Source organism: Giraffa tippelskirchi, chromosome 2 (assembly GCF_054371585.1).
Source record: "Giraffa tippelskirchi isolate mGirTip1 chromosome 2, T2T-mGirTip1v1.2.pri, whole genome shotgun sequence".
Taxonomy (NCBI): Eukaryota; Metazoa; Chordata; class Mammalia; order Artiodactyla; family Giraffidae; genus Giraffa; species Giraffa tippelskirchi.
The window spans coordinates 78,903,491-78,920,973 of NC_137276.1; the positions used below are offsets into that span (position 1 = coordinate 78,903,491).

The following is a 17,483-nucleotide window of genomic DNA, read 5'->3' on the forward strand; positions in this document are numbered from 1 at the left end:
CCTTAATTCTTTCCCTAAGGTTTTTGTAGTGTAACCATGGTTTACAATTTAAGCAATGTCGGTCCCGTCCGAAAGTCTATTTGGGGAGGCAGGGCGAAAGCCCAGGTTTGTCGGAATTCTGTTGGTCCCATGCACAAAGGAAGGAGTTCATAACCTAGAGAAATGCTAATTAGTGTTTTCTTCTACTTCAGGGTGTGAGGGCCCTTTAATGCTCTAGGAAGAAGGCCTACGTAGAGAGTCGTTAGTAGAAACAATTGATCTTCTCTCCGTCCATTATATCACCTGTAGTAAGAAAGGGGGTTGGGTATGAATGATTAATTTGCCTCGGGCTAGGGGGTGGCACAAGCGACCAACCTAAGCTTGACTAGGAAACTGTTTTCTGGATTCTGCGGCATTCCCTGTTGAGAGAACAAATTTTCAGCTCGATTAGTACGAGTTTTTATTTGTCCCCAAGTGGGGAGGTTATAAGGTTGATGTTGCCGAGGGTGGCGCTTCCTGGAGATCTTTAGAGCCGCCGTGGCCCATATTGGGATTTCTTTCTCCTGGGGTTTTTGTTGTTTCGTCTCTGTTTTGAAGGCTGGGGGGCCCCCTTGAGTCCAATTTTCTGAAGAGGAAGCTATGTGAGTTCGTTGGAGCCTTCTCGGGAGACACAAGAATACCCCTTTCCCTGTAAGATTAGTTTCCCAGATTTCCACTGTATTGTTAACCCGTCTTGGTACCAAATGGGCAGAGGAAGAGAAGTGTCCTTCAATTCCTCAAAATGTTTTTCTGCTCTAGTGAAAATATCTCTCTGTGGTAGATTGTAAAACTTTAAAGCAAATAAAGCTGTGTTGTAGTAAAGTCTGCTTTAGATAGGGGAGACAGTACTGTTCCTGTGTATTCCCCCTTTTTTAATTTTTCGAAAACATATTAATCACCCCTGTCTCCAGACAGGCCATACATTTTTTGGTACCTCTGGAGTGTAACCTCGGGCTTATTGATTGTTGGCCAATTGTTTAACTGTTTGAACAGACAACACACGAATGATGGGATTCCTGTGATTGCATTTACCCTTCCTAGTTTATGTAAGTCTCAAGGAATTTGGAGTGGTGAGTTTGGACACGTACACATGGGGTATCAACGATTTTTACAAATGCTAGTCGGGGTCTTTGGCTAAGAGAAGACTCGGCCTTGGGCCCACCGGTGCAATAAACTGCACTCCGCTATCTGCATTGTCTTTCTGAGTGAGTTTGTTTCCCAGAACGCGTGGCTACAACAATGTGAGTAAGAAATTGTTGTTGTCATTTATTTTGTACTAAAGCGAGTTTTTTTCGTGCCTTTTGAGAAAGCGAACGAGGGCTGTTTAAATCAGGATCTCCTTTTAAAGTATTAAATAGGTTATTTAATTGGTAATTAGTAATGCCTAAAGAAGGTCTAATCTAGTTTATATCACCTAAGGGCTTTAGCTATGTAGTATTGACAGGTGCAACAAGATTTTTTTTAATCTGTTTGAATTCTAGTTGTGTATCTATACATTTTTTAGCTGCCTGTAATTTCTTTTTTGTGAGGGGCCATTGTTTTGTCCAAACAGGTTTGTCATTTTTTCAAGTTATTTTAATACATGCATTGTTTGTTAAATGAGCAGTGGCCCCTAGGGAAAATGTGGACTATGAGTTTGAGTTTGCCATTGCATAAGTAAGTCTCTCCCTATTAAATTAATAGGGGCATCTATCACATAAGGTTTTAGTGTTGCAGGTTGGCCTTTTGGTCCCTCACATGGATGTATGTGAGTACTTTGATAAACCTCTTGTACTTTAGTTTGAGAAATTCTTGCAATTTGGCGAGAAATTTGTTGTATAGGCCAAGATTTGGGCCATAAATGTTTGGAAATGATAGTAATATCAGATCCAGTGTCAAGGAGACCAGAAAATTTTTTACCATTAATTTTGATATTAATATTCGGTTGGGCAAATTCAGATATTAACGAAGTCCACAAGGATTGTTTCTCATCTGTACTGCCGGATCTGCCCGTCCGTACATCTTTAGGAGAGTTAATAGAAATGTAAGGTCAAAGAAGTAATTGAGCATTTTGTCCCCCTTTTGGAATTGCCGTAAAATCTGGGATGACATCACAACTTGAATTTTTCCTCTATAGTCTGAATCAATTACTCCAGGATGAACAGTAATTCTTTTAGAAGTCAAACTAGAGCGGCCAAGTAAAAGAGCGAAAGTTTGTGGGGGCAGGGCTTCAAACAGTCTGGTATGTATTGGAGAGGGGACTGTTTGAGGGTTTGAGAGAGAAGATGGAATTTGTCCCTGGTTATTGTTGGAGGCGACCTGCGGGGTCCCCTGCTGGGAGTTTTTCGGAATAGGTTTTTCTTCAATGTCAAATCTAGATTTACAATCTTTGGCCCAATGCATTCCTCTATGGCAGCGAGGGCAGATTTTGGGGGGGTTATTATTAACCTTTTTAGAGCGATCCCTTTTTCAATGGCTTTTATCTCTACATGTAAAACATCTTTCATTTTTCCTTTTAAGGGCAGCAACCATTGTTTTAGCTAGCATTTGCATCTTTTGAGTTTCTGATCCTAGATTGTAACAAGTCTTTAAGTCATCTATAATAGTCTCTGCCTCCCGAATAGGAGCTATGGCTTTTTGGCATTTCTGATTTGTATTTTCATAAGCAAGTAGTTTCTCTAGTTGTCTTTTAGCTTTTTTTCCATTAGAGTACAGGAAATAGCAGCTTGTAGTCTAGCTAAAACATCAGCATATGTTTTATTAGGTCCCTGCGATATATTAGTGTAGCTCCCTGTAGGCTCCCCTTGAGGAGTAATTTGCTCCCAAGCCTTAAGGGCCACTGTTTGTATTTGTTCATGCAACAAAGGAGGGCACTGTACTCGAGCCTGTGGGCCGTACGTAGTTATAGTCTTTTTTATTTGTTGCATATGATAAAAGTGAATAGCCTTATACTGAGGTATTACATGCCCTTCAGCGTCAGGATTTCTTAAAACTGGAAAAGCGGAAAAAACATCGGCTTCAGAGACTTGTGATTGTCAAGTCAGCAATTTAGAAAGCCTCTGTCCTGAAGGAGAGTGGGCAGGTAGCAAATGTTTACAATTAAGAGTACCTGGTAAAAACTCATCATTGTTATTTAGCAAGGTGTTAATTTTAATGTCAAAAGGTGTACTAGATGAGTCCTTGCTAGAATCATTAGGTTTTAGCAAAGGAGCTGCTGTTAAATTTGCATCTGTTGACAGATGGGGAGCTCTTGAAACAACCGAGGGAGGGTTAGTAAATATATTATGTTGTTCCAACTGGGCCTTTTGTAAGGTTTTATCATTTAGTTTCTGTTTCTGTAGTGAGTGTTTTGCCTGTTGTTGAGTATCAGGAGGGCCAGGAGTACCTTGAAGTGGCAGAATCATAGTTTCAATAGGAGCCCTTAAAGGCCAGAAATCTGTAGGAATGGTTTTTCCCTTTTTGGTGGCTCGTTTAGCATTTTGGAAAAATGCCCGTGGGAGGTTATGATAGGCCAGGATGCCACATCAGTTTCTCTCCTACTTCATTGGCCATGATGTGGTCTTGTGGCCACAGAAGAGGCTGGGGAGTCTGCCAGTGGTGTGCCCCAGGAAGGGGAGTGAATTTTCATGGAAAATGAACTTTGGCCATGTAAAAAAGAAACTAGTAACCCCCAAGGAAACGTAAAAATGAGAGAAATTCCTTAAGAGACCATGGAGAATGGACCCATTCTAGCTAACAGAGACCCAAAATAAAACAGAGTCATGCGGTCATAACAGACCTGAGATGAAGTAACGTTCCCTGAATTCTTAGAAAACCACAAACGAAAGCTCTGAAGAGTTCTGATTCTGCTAAGGGTCCTACCTATGAACACTCGGAAGGAGAAGCTCCCTTGACAGCCAGTCATGGCAGACTGCGGTCCAGCTGCAAGGACTTGTGCTCAGGCCACACGGGTCCATTTATCCCCCTTACCAGTCTCCCAGCTGAGCACTCTGGGGCTTTTGCTTTATCAAGTTCTTCCCTCCCTTCAGCCCCGGGAATGTGCTTTCAGTTACAGGCAAGAATTGTGTGTCCCCAGTTTGCAAACCTTGCGGACAGTACCCTGTCCTTTTGCTTCAGGTAATACTGATTGTTTTCTGGGATTAATTTATAATTTTAGGATGACATCAGTAATAACAAGTAACTCATTTAGACCTATTGTGTTTCAACTCTCTATTGAATATTTACCATACAATGTGCACTGTGCATACAGCAACGTGAGAATCGACTGAGCAGCCTCTTGGTCTGGGAGGAGCTCATAAAGGAGAGGAGACATGGTTTGAAGGGCCTGCTGTCCTAGCAGAAAGGATTTTTTTCTTTTTTTATTGAGCTGCATGAGCTGTTGCTTATTTTGTCATAGATAAGGTGAAAATAGCTGTGTAGGTTTGTCTCTGGATATGTCTCTTGATTCATTTTCCGGTTAACCTTTATAAATCTTGTTTACATGATTCCAGCCACATCATGAGAAATGCCAGGCTGGATGAAGCACAAGCTGGAATCAAGATTGCTGGGAGCAATATCAATCACCTGAGATATGCAGATGACACCACCCTTATGGCAGAAAGTGAAGAACTAAAGAGCCTATTGATGAAAGTAAAAGAGGAGAGTGAAAAAGTTGGCTTAAAACTCAACATTGAGGAAACTAAGATCATGACATCTGGTCCCATCACTGCATGGCAAATAGATGGGGAACCAGTGACACCGTTTATTTTGGGGGGCTCCAAAATCACTGTAGATGGTGACTGCAGCCATGAAATTAAAAGATGCTTGCTCCCTGGAAGAAAAGTTATGACCAATCTAAACGGCACATTAAAAAGCGGAGACGTTACTTTGCCAACAAAGGTCCGAAAGCTATGGTTTTTCCAGTAGTGATGTATGGATGTGAGAGTTGGACTATAAAGAAAGCTGGGCACTGGAGAATTGATGCTTTTGAACTGTGGTGTTGGAGAAGACTTTTTAGGGTCCCTCGGACTGCAATGGGATCCAACCAGTCCATCCTAAAGGAAATGAGTCCTGAATATTCGTTGGAAGGACTGATGCCGAAGCTGAAACTCCAATACTTTGGCTACCTGATGCGAAGAACTGTCTCATTGGCAAAGACCCTGCTGCTGGGAATGATTGAAGGCGGGAGGAGAAAGGGCCAACAGAGGATGAGATGCTTGGGTGGCATCACCGACTCAATGGACATGAGTTTGAGTAACCTCCGGGACTTGGTGATACACAGGGAGGCCTGGCGTGCTGCAGTCCACAGAGTTGCAAAGAGTCAGACACGACTGAGTGACTGAACTGAACTGAGCCTCATTCCTTGGCATATGGATGTCAAGTTCTCCCAGCCACGTTTTGGGGAAGGAATACTGTCTTTCCCCCATTGAATGATCTTGCCACTCTTGTCAAAGTTCATTTGACCATATGTGTGAAGGTTTTGCTGTGCTCTCAGTTCTTTTCTATCGATCTATAATTTTATCTTTATGACAGTACCAGACTGTTGTGATTACTGTAACTTTGTGTTACTGTTGAAATCAGGGAATGTGTGTCCTCCCACATTGTTTTTCTTGCTCAAAATTGGTTGGCAGTTTGGGCATTAATTAGGTATTAATTAGTGAATTTTAATTAGTTAAGAAGTGAATTTTAGGATAGGTATTTTATTTTGAATGGGTTTTTTTTTTTAATTTCTGTGGGTTTTGATAGGGATTGGATTACAAGTGTAAATTACAGAGGCTGATATTGATACTTAACAATGGTAAGTCTTCTAATCCATGAAAATGGAATTTGTGTCATACTGTGCAGATCTTCACCTCCTTAGTTAACCACTCAGTGCCGTGCTTAGTCGCTCAGTCCCGTCCAACTCTTTGCGACCCCATGGACTGCAGCCCGCCAGGCTCCTCTGTCCATGGGGAGTCTCCAGGCAAGAATACTGGAGTGGGTGGCCATGCCCTCCTCCAGGGGATCTTCCCAGCCCAGGGACCGAACTCAGGTCTCCTGCATTGCAGACAGAGTCTTTACCATCTGAACCCCCAGGGAGACCCGGTAATTTATTCTTTCTGATGTATTTGTAAATGCAGTTGTTTTCTTAATTTCCTTTCCAAGTTGATCCTATTACTCTCCAGAAATGCGAGTGATTTTCCGTGTTAATTTTTGTACCCTGTTACTTTGCTGAATTCATTTATTGTTTATACCATTTTTGTGGCACCCTTAGGATTTCTACTTATGAAATCATGTCACATGTGAACACAGATAATTCTGCTTCCATTTTTCATATTTGAATGTTGGTGATTTATGCATTGATTCACTTATTTTGTTATATGTCTTTGCTGACACCCGTGTCTAAAACTACAAGTACTATTGCTTAGAAGTGGTAAAACCCAGCATTTTTACATGCTTTCTGAAGTCAAAGGAAAAATGTTCCATGTTTCACCACTGCCTGGGATGTTAGCTATGGGTTTTACATGTATGGCATTATTGTGTCATGATAATTTCCTTCAAATGTAATTTGTCAAGTGTTTTTAGCATGAAAGGGTGTTGCATTTTTTCAACTGTTTGTTCTGTTAACTGAGATGAACATGTTTTTTCCCCTTGATTCTGTTAATGTGTGTGCTATACTGATGCATTTTCTTAGGTTGAAGCATTCTTGCATTCCAAAAATAAATCCCACTTGTTCATGGTGTATAATTCTTATTATATAGATAGCTATAAATGATTATTATATAAAGAGATAATATATGCAATTCCAACGTCAGTTCAAGATTCCAGAATCCTGGGAGGGCGGCAGGTGATGGCCAGGACCAGAGAGATTGATGCTTCTGATTAGTCATTGATGATTGATACTACTGATCCATGAGTGTTGGTTCACACAGCCAGTGACTGTCTGACTTAGACCTGCATCAACCCATCTCCTGCCTCTGTGTTTCTCAGCCTCTACTCCTTCCTTCTGAGACTCACTCCTTCTGAGACTTCCTTAAATACACCCTTCCTCATTCTCAGTGAGAGCCTGAGAGAGGTAAACACTTGTAGTCGTTTTCATCTGAAAATGTTTTTATTTTGTTTTTATTCCTGAGTGATAGTTTGTTAGTAGCTTAGTCATGCCTGACTCTTTGTGACCTCATGGACTGTAGCCCAGCAGGCTCCTCTGGCCATGGAATTCTCCAGGGGGTTGCCATTTCCTTCTCCAGAGGATCTTCCCAACCCAGGGATTAAAGCTGGGTCTCCTGCATTGCTGCTGCTAATCCGCTTCAGTCGTGTCCGCCTCTGTGCGACCCCAGAGACGGCAGCCCAGCAGGCTCCTCCGTCCATGGGATTTTCCAGGCAAGAGGACTGGAGTGGGTTGCCTTTGGCTTCTCCGTTAGAATTAAAAATTCGACTGTTTCTGCATAAGGAACTCCTGCCGTTTCTTATATGGCCACCGGAGGGCACTGTGTAGCTGCTTATGACAAACACACGGCCCCACTTACAAGTGGCCCTCTCCAAGTTAGCCTTCATCAGGAAATGGCAATCCACTCCAGCATTCATGCCCGGAGAATTCCATGGACAGAGGAGCGTGGTGGGCAACAGTCCATGGAGTCGCAAAGAGTCGGACACGACTGAGCAACTAACACACACACAGAGAACATGTTTTCAGTTCAGTTCAGTCGCTCAGTCATGTCCGACTCTTTGCGACCCCATGAATCGCAGCACGCCAGACCTCCCGGTCCATCATCAACTCCCAGAGCTTACCCAAACCCATGTCCATCGAGTCGGTGATGCCATCCAACCATCTCATCCTCTGTCGTCCCCTTCTCCTCCTGCCCCCAGTCCTTCCCAGCATGAGGGTCTTTTCCAGTGAGGCAATTCTTCGCATCAGGTGGCCACGTTACTGGAGTTTCAGCTTCAACATCAGTCCTTCCAATGAACACCCAGGACTGATATCCTTTAGGATGGGCTGGTTGGATCTCCTTGCAGTCCAAGGGACTCTCAAGAGTCTTTTCCAACACCACAGTTCCAAAGCATCAATTCTTCGGCACTCAGCTTTCTTCCCCGTCCACCTCTCACATCCAGACATGACCACTGGAAAAACCATAGTCTTGACTAGATGGACCTTTGTTGGCAAAGTAATGTCCTTGCTTTTCAATATGCTATCTAGGTTGCTCATAACGTTCCTTCCAAGGAGTAAGCGTCTTTTAATTTCATAGCTGCAATCACCATCAGCAGTGATTTTGGAGCCCAAAAATCATGTCTGACACTGGTTCCACTGTTTCCCCATATATTTCCCATGAAGCGATGGAAACAGATGCCATGAGCTTAGTTTTCTGAACGTTGAGCTTTAAGCCAACTTTTTCACTCTCCTCTTTCACTATCATCAAGAGGCTTTTTAGTTTCTTCGTCACTTTCTGCCATAAGGGTGGTGTCATCTACGTATGTGAGGTTATTGATATTTCTCCCGGCAATCTTGGTTCCACCTTGTGTTTCTTCCAGCCCAGCGTGTCTCATGATGTACTCTGCATATAAGTTAAATAATTTTCAGAGAATGTCAAAATCCAGCACAAGTGAAAATACAAGGTGAGCCACTGACTGAAAGTTTTCCTTTGTGACACATTACAAGTATTTAAAGTCTGTGTCTAAACCCCGCATCTCTGTCCTCCTCTATCCCCTCCATTCTTCGTCCATCTGTAAACATCTGTCTGTATAAAATATGTTTTCGCAATCTATGTAATGTGTTAGAGATATTGTTCAATCATGGTGCCCCTTCTTTCTGATGTGAATCTTTGGGTGGCACTCTGTCTGTGAGATCTAATGCCTTGAATCTATTTGTCACTTCCACTGTAAAATCGGAAGGGTTTGATTGTAGGTCATATCTGAATGGTGTAATGGTTTTCTCTTCTTTCTTCAATTTAAGCCTGAATTTTGCAATAAGGAGCTCATGATGTGAGCCACAGTCAGCTCCCAGTCTTGTTTTTGCTGACTATATAGTGCTTCTCCATCTTCGGCTGCAAAGAATATAATCAATCTGATTTTCGTGTTGACCACCTGGTGATGTCCGCGGGTAGAGTCATCACTTGTGTTGTTGTTAAAGGGTGTTTTCTATGACCAGCATGTTCTCTTGACAAAACTCTGTTAGTCTTGGCCCTGCTTCATTTTTTACTACAAGGCCAAACTTGCCTGTTATTCTGGGTATCTCTTGACTTTGTCCTTTTGCATTCCAATCCTCTATGATGAAAAGGACACCTTTTCTTTTTTTTTTGGTGTTGTTACTTCTAGGAGGTCTTGTAGGTCTTCATAGAACCAGTCAACTTCAGCCTCTTTGGCATTAGTGTTTGGGGCATAGACTTGGATTACTGTGATATGGAATGGTTTCCCTTGGAAATGAAGCAAGATCATTCTGACGTTTTTGACACTGCACCCAAGTACTACATTTTGGACTCTTTTGTTGACTGCAAGGGCTACTCCATTTCTTCTAAGGGATTCTTGCCCACAGTAGTAGATATAATGGTCATCTGAATTCAATTCACCGATTCCAGTCCATTTTAGTTCACTGATCCCTGAGATGTCGATGTTCACTCTTGCCATCTCCTGCTTGACTACATCCAATTTACCTTGATTCATAGACCTAAAATTTCAGTTTCCTATGCACTATTGTTCTTTAATGCATGGGACTTGACTTTCACCACCAGACACATCCACAGCTGAGCATGAGTTCTGCTTTGGCCCAGCCACTTCTTTCTCTCTGGAGCTATTAGTAGTTGCCCTCCACTCTTCCCCAGTTTAGCATACTGAATGCCTTCTGACCTGAGGGGCTCATCTCGCAGTGTTGTATCTTTTTGCCTTTTCTTACTGTTTCTGGTGTTCTCCAGACAAGAATACTGAAGTTGGTTGCCATTTCGTCCCCTAGTTGACCATGTTTTGTCAGCACTCTTCATTATGACCCATCCATCTTGGGTGATGCTGCATACCCAAGGCTCACGGCTTCACTGAGTTATGAAAACCCCTTTGTAACTACGAGGCTGTGATCCATGCCAGTAGCAAACTGTGTTGATTACTATAGCTTTGCAGTAAGTTTTGAACTCAGTAACAGTGTTGTCCCGTATTCCTTTTTCTTCTCATAATTGTTTGTCTATTTCAGGGTATATTAGTTGTAAAGTAGTTTAAGATAGGCATTTTGGTTTAGGGTGGAGTTTTGATCAGGATTGCATTGGAATTGTCAATTGCAATGGTTAGTTTTGAGATCTTAGCAATAAGTCTTCCAATCCATGAAAACAGGATTTGTGTCATTTAATATCTTCACAAAGTTTGACACTTCACTTTTTTTGTTAAGTGAATCAGTAAGTAATTTATTTTTTCTGAAACAGTTGTAAACAAAATTATTTTCTAAATTTCCGTTTCACTTTGATCATCAATGTACAGAAATACCACTGATTTTCAGCATTGACTTTGTGCCTTGTTACTTTGCTGAATTAATTTATTATTGATACCATTATTTTCTTGTGGCATTATTTTTTTCTACATATGAGATCATGTCGTGAGTGGACAGAGAGATTTCTCCCTCTTCAGATTTAAATGTCACTGATTTATCTATCTGTCTGTATGTCTATCTTTCCTGACTGCTATGGTTAAGACTCTCAGTGCTGTGTTGCATACGAGTGGCAAAACCTAGCATTCTTCTGTGTTTCCTGAACTGAAAGGAAAAATTTTCAGTCTTCATCACTGACCGTGATGTTAGCTCTGAGTTTTCCATGTGTGTGTGTAGTCAGTTGTGTCCAACTCTTCACGACCTTTTGTACTGTAGCCCACGAGGCTCCTCTGTCCATGGAACCCTCTAGGCAAGAATACTGGAGTGGGTTGCTATTTCGTCCTCTAGGGGATCTTCCTGACCCAGGGATCAGACCTGTGTCTCGTGCATCTCCTCCTTTGCAGGCACATACTTTACTGCTGACCCATCGGGGACTTTAACTTTATGGTGGTAGTTTCCTTCAAATTTTATTTGTCAAGTGTTTTGTTTTTTCTAAATCATGAAAAGGTGTTGAAGTTTTCAAATTGCTTTTTCTGCATTAATTGAGATGTTCATGGTTTTTCCCTGCATTATGTGAATGTGGTGCATTGCTTGCTCGCTTGCTTGCTACGGCACTTCAGTCGTGTCCGACTCTGTGCGACCCCATGGACAGCAGCCCACCAGGCTCCTCTGTCCACGGGATTCTCTAGGCATGAACACTGGAGTTGGTTGCCATTTCCTTCTCCAATGTGGTGCATTACACCAATGCCTTTTACTATGATGAAGCATTCTTGCATTCCAGGAAAAATCCCACTTGTGCATGGTGTATAATTCTGATTATATGAATAGATATAAATGATTTTATATATGCATATATATGCTCACAACTTCAGCTCTGGCTTCCTAACCCCGGGTCAGGTGGCAGGTGGCCAGGGCACAGCACTGGACCACAGCAGTTTATGCTTCTAATTACTCCTGGTTACTCTTACTACTGATCCATGGGTGTTGTTTCACACAGTCAATGACTATCTGACTTAGACCTGCATCTGCCCATCTCCTGCCTCCGTGTCTCACACTGCACTCCCTCCTTCTGGGACTCGCTGAAACTACATCCTTCCTCACTCTCAGAGCCTGAGAGAGGCAAACGCTCATAGTCTGAAAATGTTCTTATCTTGCTTTATTCTTGAGTGATAGTTCCGAGTGAACAATCTACAGACCATTTCTGTGGTGTTTGCCTTGGCATCTGAAGCTGTTTTTCCCTTGTGTCCCCCCATCGGTTGTGAGTGGTGACTGGTCTCCTGTTGGGTCTCCCTTGGGCTGCCTTCCCCGCCCTGTGATCAGGTCTCCCATTGTCTTTACTATTCCACAGTCCATTACTGCAGGGTGAGGTTTGAGGAACCTCCATACTGTTCTCCATTATGGGTGTGTTTCATAGTGTCTTATTCATTGATGGTTGCAATAGTGTCTTGTAGGACTTTAACAGATGTACAGGAATTTCTTTTACGAGATTGTCAGATTATTCTATTTCATGAAGCAGTTGAGGTCTAATCCTCCCATTGTAGTCTCTGCGGACCGTCGTTCATGGTGCCATCAGGGCATGTTTTGCTGATAGTGGATCCTTGCTGGTTTGTAGGGTTTGATATGTATACAAATATGTTTTGTTGTTGTTGTTTTTGCTCATTTTATGGACCTAAACATTTGTACCTGTTGCCATTTTTGTGAAGTGTTCTTTTGGTTTTTAATCAGGAAAGGATTTCGAATTTTCTCAAATGCATTCCAGGGCCTATGGAGATGAACATTTAGAATTCTTCTTAAGTATCATTTCCTTCATGTTCCTCCCAACACAAAGACATCACTTATCACTCCAGTTAAAATAAAACGTCCCCCACTCCTTGCCTTCACCCTCTTCGTTTGCTTAGGTATATCCGTAGCAATTATAATCAGACACTGGCTGCCTGAATCAGAGGCTGTTTTATTGCATCTGAGCTGCTGTAAGAAATGCCGTATATTGAGTAGCATATGAACAGCAGTAATTGACTTCTTAACAGTTGTAGATGCTGAGAAGTCCAAGATCAAGGTGAATGCAGATTCCATGAGTAGTGAGGAACCACTTTCTGGTTTGTAGGAGGATTGTTTTCAGTGCACTCTCACCTGTCAGAGGGGTGAGGGGCTCTCGCAGGCCTGTTTTACAAGCGCACTCTTCATCCATGAGGGCTCTGCCTTCTGACTTAATCACAACCACAGGCCCCACCTCCTAATACCATCACCTTAGAGGTTAAGATGTCAGCATATGAATTTGGTGGACAGAAATATTCAATCCACAGTGCAGGCCCAGTATTTTTTTCCACTCATAGGAGTCTCTTCATCATTCCGATCCCAGACAATGAAGCTTCCTCAGCGAGTAGAATATTTTTAGTCAACTGTCTATCAGGGGCACAGTCCACCAATACACCTGGCTTTATGTTTTTATGTCTCCATCCCTAATCTTGGCTCCCTCTGCCACCAAAAGGCAGTGAAACTCAGTCCCTCACCTGGCTCCATGGGCCAATTGCAGGACCCCACCCTGGCAGCTGAAACCCTGGATCCCAAGCTTGCACTTGGTTTTCACTCCTGGAGCCTTTCCCGTTCTCTCTTCTGAACTGGGCCAGGCCGTTGGGTGTTTTAGCACAAGGGTGTTTGGACTTTGTGGTCAGCATCTTGCCTGGACCAGGAGCTATCACATTCCTAGTGGCTGCCATCTCCCTTGTCAACAATGAGAAGGTACCTAGACCCTAAGCAGACAAGAGTCTTTTGTGTTTTTTTCTTTTTTTATGTAGTTAAGAAACAAATGCTTTCTATACATAAAAAATGGACTTCCCCAGTGGCACGAGTGGTAAAGAACCCTCCTGCCAATGCAGGTAGGGGTAGGAGACGCAGGTTCAGTCCCTGGGTTGGGAAGATTCCCTGGAGGAGGGCACAGCAACCCACTCCAGTATTCTTACCTGGAGAACCCGATGGACAGAGGAGCCTGGCAGGCTACAATCCATAGCGTCCTCCAGAGTTGGACATGACTGAAGCAACCTAGCACGCACACCACGTAAAAAATAATTATGCCCCACCATTGTTTTTCTTTACCATATGCTTTTAAAAAAAGAATCCAGGGAAGGTGGCAGTGGTCTTGGAAGCATAGAATCTTGCATAGAAGACAAGCATAGGTCTTGTGTTTCAGAATCCCCACAGTAAGACAGACAGAACAATAAGATGTTAAAATAAAAATGCGTGAGCAATATTCACAACAAGATTAGACAACAAGGTATCCCCCCCTGTTATCACAAAGTACGACTGGGTGGAAAAGAACACGAGATTCCCCCAACATCACCATGAGTATGGGGAAAGCGCGGTGCAGGGGCTAAATGAGGACCCACTGCTATTTGAGGTACTTTTATATATGTCATTGATTTTTATCTGTCTTCATATGTTGAAAATCTATTCTCACATCTGTCACTGTCACCTGATTGGTTTCCTTTTTTCTTTATGGCGGCTGTGCTTCACTTTGTTTTCCCAATAAAAACTTGAATTTTTTATTTATTTAGCAAGATTGAAGTTCCACAGAGCAATCATTCAACCTAGGAATAGAAGCAAAAAGTTTACACATTGGAAATGAAGGATGAATTAAACATGGAACACCTAAACTAACCAATTGGAAAGTACATACTGTGCTTCATAGTTAGAACTAAATGCTGGGTTTTAGCGAAGAAAAGTATTATTTTTCTATAGGGAAATAAATGAACCCTGTGAAGCCAATAAAAAAATTAGTGTATTATGGATAAAACGAGAAAAACTGTATAAAACAGAATTATGTAAAGATTTCATACCTATATACTTGACATGTTAGGCTCCATGAATAATGTCTGAACAACAAAAATTACCAAATTTCAATCTAGAGTAGACAGAAACTTCAAAACCGACCACTTTCGTAAAATTGTTTTAACAGTGGGTCACAGATTCATTTAGGGATGGCCTGAGGAACTGTTTCCTTTGAACCGTTGGAAAACGTTGCTATTATTTTATAAAGGTACTTTTACCCTTGCCTTAGCATCAATCAAAAATCCTCATTTTTAGAACTGTGCCTTAAGTTTAAAACGTACATGTGAAAACTCCTGACAACACAGAGCTTATTTATTTTATACATAGAAGTTTGTGTCTCTTCATCCTTTAACCCGTCTTGTCCCTGTAGTTCCTTCTCACCTCTAGCAACTACTTGTTTGTCCCTCATATCTGTAAGTATGTTTCTGTTTTATTACTTAGTGTTTCCATTTTTATTTATATTTATTTATTTCTTTAGGCCCTGCCACGTAGCTTGCAGGATTCTAGTTCCCCAAGCAGGGATCCAACCCAGGCCCCCTGCAGTGGCTGTATGGAGTCCTAACCACTAGATAACTTGGGATTTTACTGTTTTGGTTTCTAGCATCCAGAAATAAATGATAACATACAGTATTTGTATTTTTCTGATTTATTTCACTAAGCATAATAGTCTCCAGATGTATCCATGTTTTACAAATGGCAACTTTTCCCTCTTTTCTATAGCTAAGTAGTATTCCATTGTGTATGTGTATGTAATTGATTTTAATCAACTCATATGCTGCTGAACATGTAGATTGCTTCTACATCTTGGCTATTGTAAATAATGTGGTATAAACATTGGAGTTCATGTATCTTTTTGAATTAGTGTATTTATTTTCTTCAGATATGTATACCTAGGAGTGAAAGTGCTGGATCTTGAGGTAATTTTAGTTTTTGTTTTTTGAAGAACCTCCATAATGTTTTGCCTACTGGCTGTACCATTTTACATTCCCACCAACAGCGCGTGAAGGTTCCTTTTCCTCTGCATACTCCCCAGCATGTTATTTCTCACCTTTATGATGATAGCGTGTGGTCAGTGATAACTGCATTACAGTTTGGATTTGCGTTTCTCTAGAGATTTATAATGTTGAGCATCTTTTCCTGTGCCTGTTGACCATTTGTATATCTTCTTTGGAAAAATGTCTATTTAGATGTTCTGCCCTTTTAAAAATGAGATTTGTTTTGTTTGCTATTGAGTTGTATAAGTTCTTTTTTAATTTAATTTTTATTTTATACTGGAGAATAGTTGATTTACAATCTTGTATTTGTTTCTGGTATACAACAAAGTGATTGAGTTATATATATACATATATCCACTCTTTTTCAGATTCTTTTCCCTTATAGATTAGTACAAAATACTGTGGAGAGTTCCTTGTGCTATACAGTAAGTCTTTGTTGATTATTTTGTGTATACTAGCGTCTCTGTGTTAATCTCAACCTCCTAATTTCTCCCTCCCTCCACCTGTCCCATTTGGTCATCGTAAGTTTGTTTTTAAAATTTGTGTGTCCGTTTCTATTTTGTGAATCAGTTCATCTGTATCGCTTTTTTAGATTCTACATATTAGCAATATCATATGATAATTGTCTTTCTCTGTCGACTGACTTTACTTCTGTGATCATCTCCAAGTGCATCCAAGCTGCTGCAAATGGCATTATTCATTCTTCTCATGGCGAAGTAGTATCCTACTGTGTCTATGTACCACATCTTCTTTGTCCATTTGGCAGTGGACGTTTAGGTTGCTTCCACATCTTAGGCATTGTAACTAGTAGTGCATTATCTTCTCAATGTACAGCTTTCTCCCAATATATGTCCAGGAGTGAGGTTGCTGGATCATGAGGTAGTCTTATTTTTTGAAGAGCCTTCATACTGTTTTCCATACTGGCTACACCAATTTACATTCCCACCAACAGTGTCAAGTGTTTCTTTTTCTTCACATCCTCGCCAACACTGATTTGTGTTCTTCTTGATGATGGCTATTTTGGGAGATGTAAGGGGGTAACTTCTGTTGGTGTGGATTTGCATTTCTTTGATGATTACAAATGTAGAGCATCTTTCCTGTGCCTCTTTGCCATCTGTATGTCTTCTTTGGACAAAATGGCTATTGAGAGTTTGGGCCGTTTTTAAATGAAGTTAGTTTTTTGTTTGCCATTCAGTGGTATGAATTCTTGATATATTTTAGATATTAACCCCTTAGAAAATATATGAATTGCAAATATTTTCTCCCATTTCATTTCATTTCATTTCATTTCTCTGTTTTATTTTGTTGACCTCTGCTGTAATTCCACTTGTTACTTTTTGCTTTCTTTTGTTTTTAGGATCAGATCCAAAAATCATTTCTGAGATGGCTGGTCAAGAGCTTTCTACCTGATTTTTTTTCTAGTTCTGTGGTTTCAGGTCTTCTACTCAAGGCTGAATGCATTTTGCGTTGAGTTCTCTGTATATTGGAAGAGAGTGGTCCAGTTTGATGGCTTTGCACATAAGTGTCCAGTTTTGCCAGCATCATTGATTGCAGAGCCTGTCCTTACCTACCTTTTATATTTTTGGCTTGTTTGTTGGTAGAGAAGGGAATGGCAAACCGCTTGAGTGTTCTTGCCTTGAGAATCCCATGAACAGTATGAAAGGCAAAAAGATATGATACGGAAAGATGAACTCCAAGGTAGGTAAGTGCTCAGTATGCCACTGGAGAAGAATGGAGAAATAACTCCAGAGAGAATGAAGAGATGGAGCCAAAGCGAAAACGACGCCCTGTTCTGGATGTGGCTGGTGAGGCAAGTAAATCCCGATGTGATGAAGAACAATATTGCATGAGAACCTGGAATGTGAGGTCCATAAATGAAGGTAAATTGGAAGTGGCCAAACAGGAGATGGCAAGAGTGGACGTCGACATTTTAGGAATCAGTGAACTCAAATGGACTGGAATGGGTGAATTTAATTCAAATGAACATTACATCTGCTACTGTGGGCAAGAATCCCTTGGAAGAAATGGAGTAGTCCTCATAGTCAACCAAAGGGTCTGAAATGCTGTACTTGGGTGCAATCTCAAAACTGACCGAGTTATTTAAGGACAGGAACATAAAGCCACAACAGATGAGACGGTCAAGTCTGTGT

General features: G+C 41.4%; 1 protein-coding gene across 1 annotated transcript in view; it reads left to right on the forward strand.

Annotated features, from left to right (window-relative positions):
* The window catches only part of LOC145539551 (uncharacterized), a 73,155-nt gene that overhangs the window by 6,747 nt on the left and 48,925 nt on the right, over positions 1-17,483 (forward strand). The gene's annotated exons all lie outside the window — the stretch shown is intronic.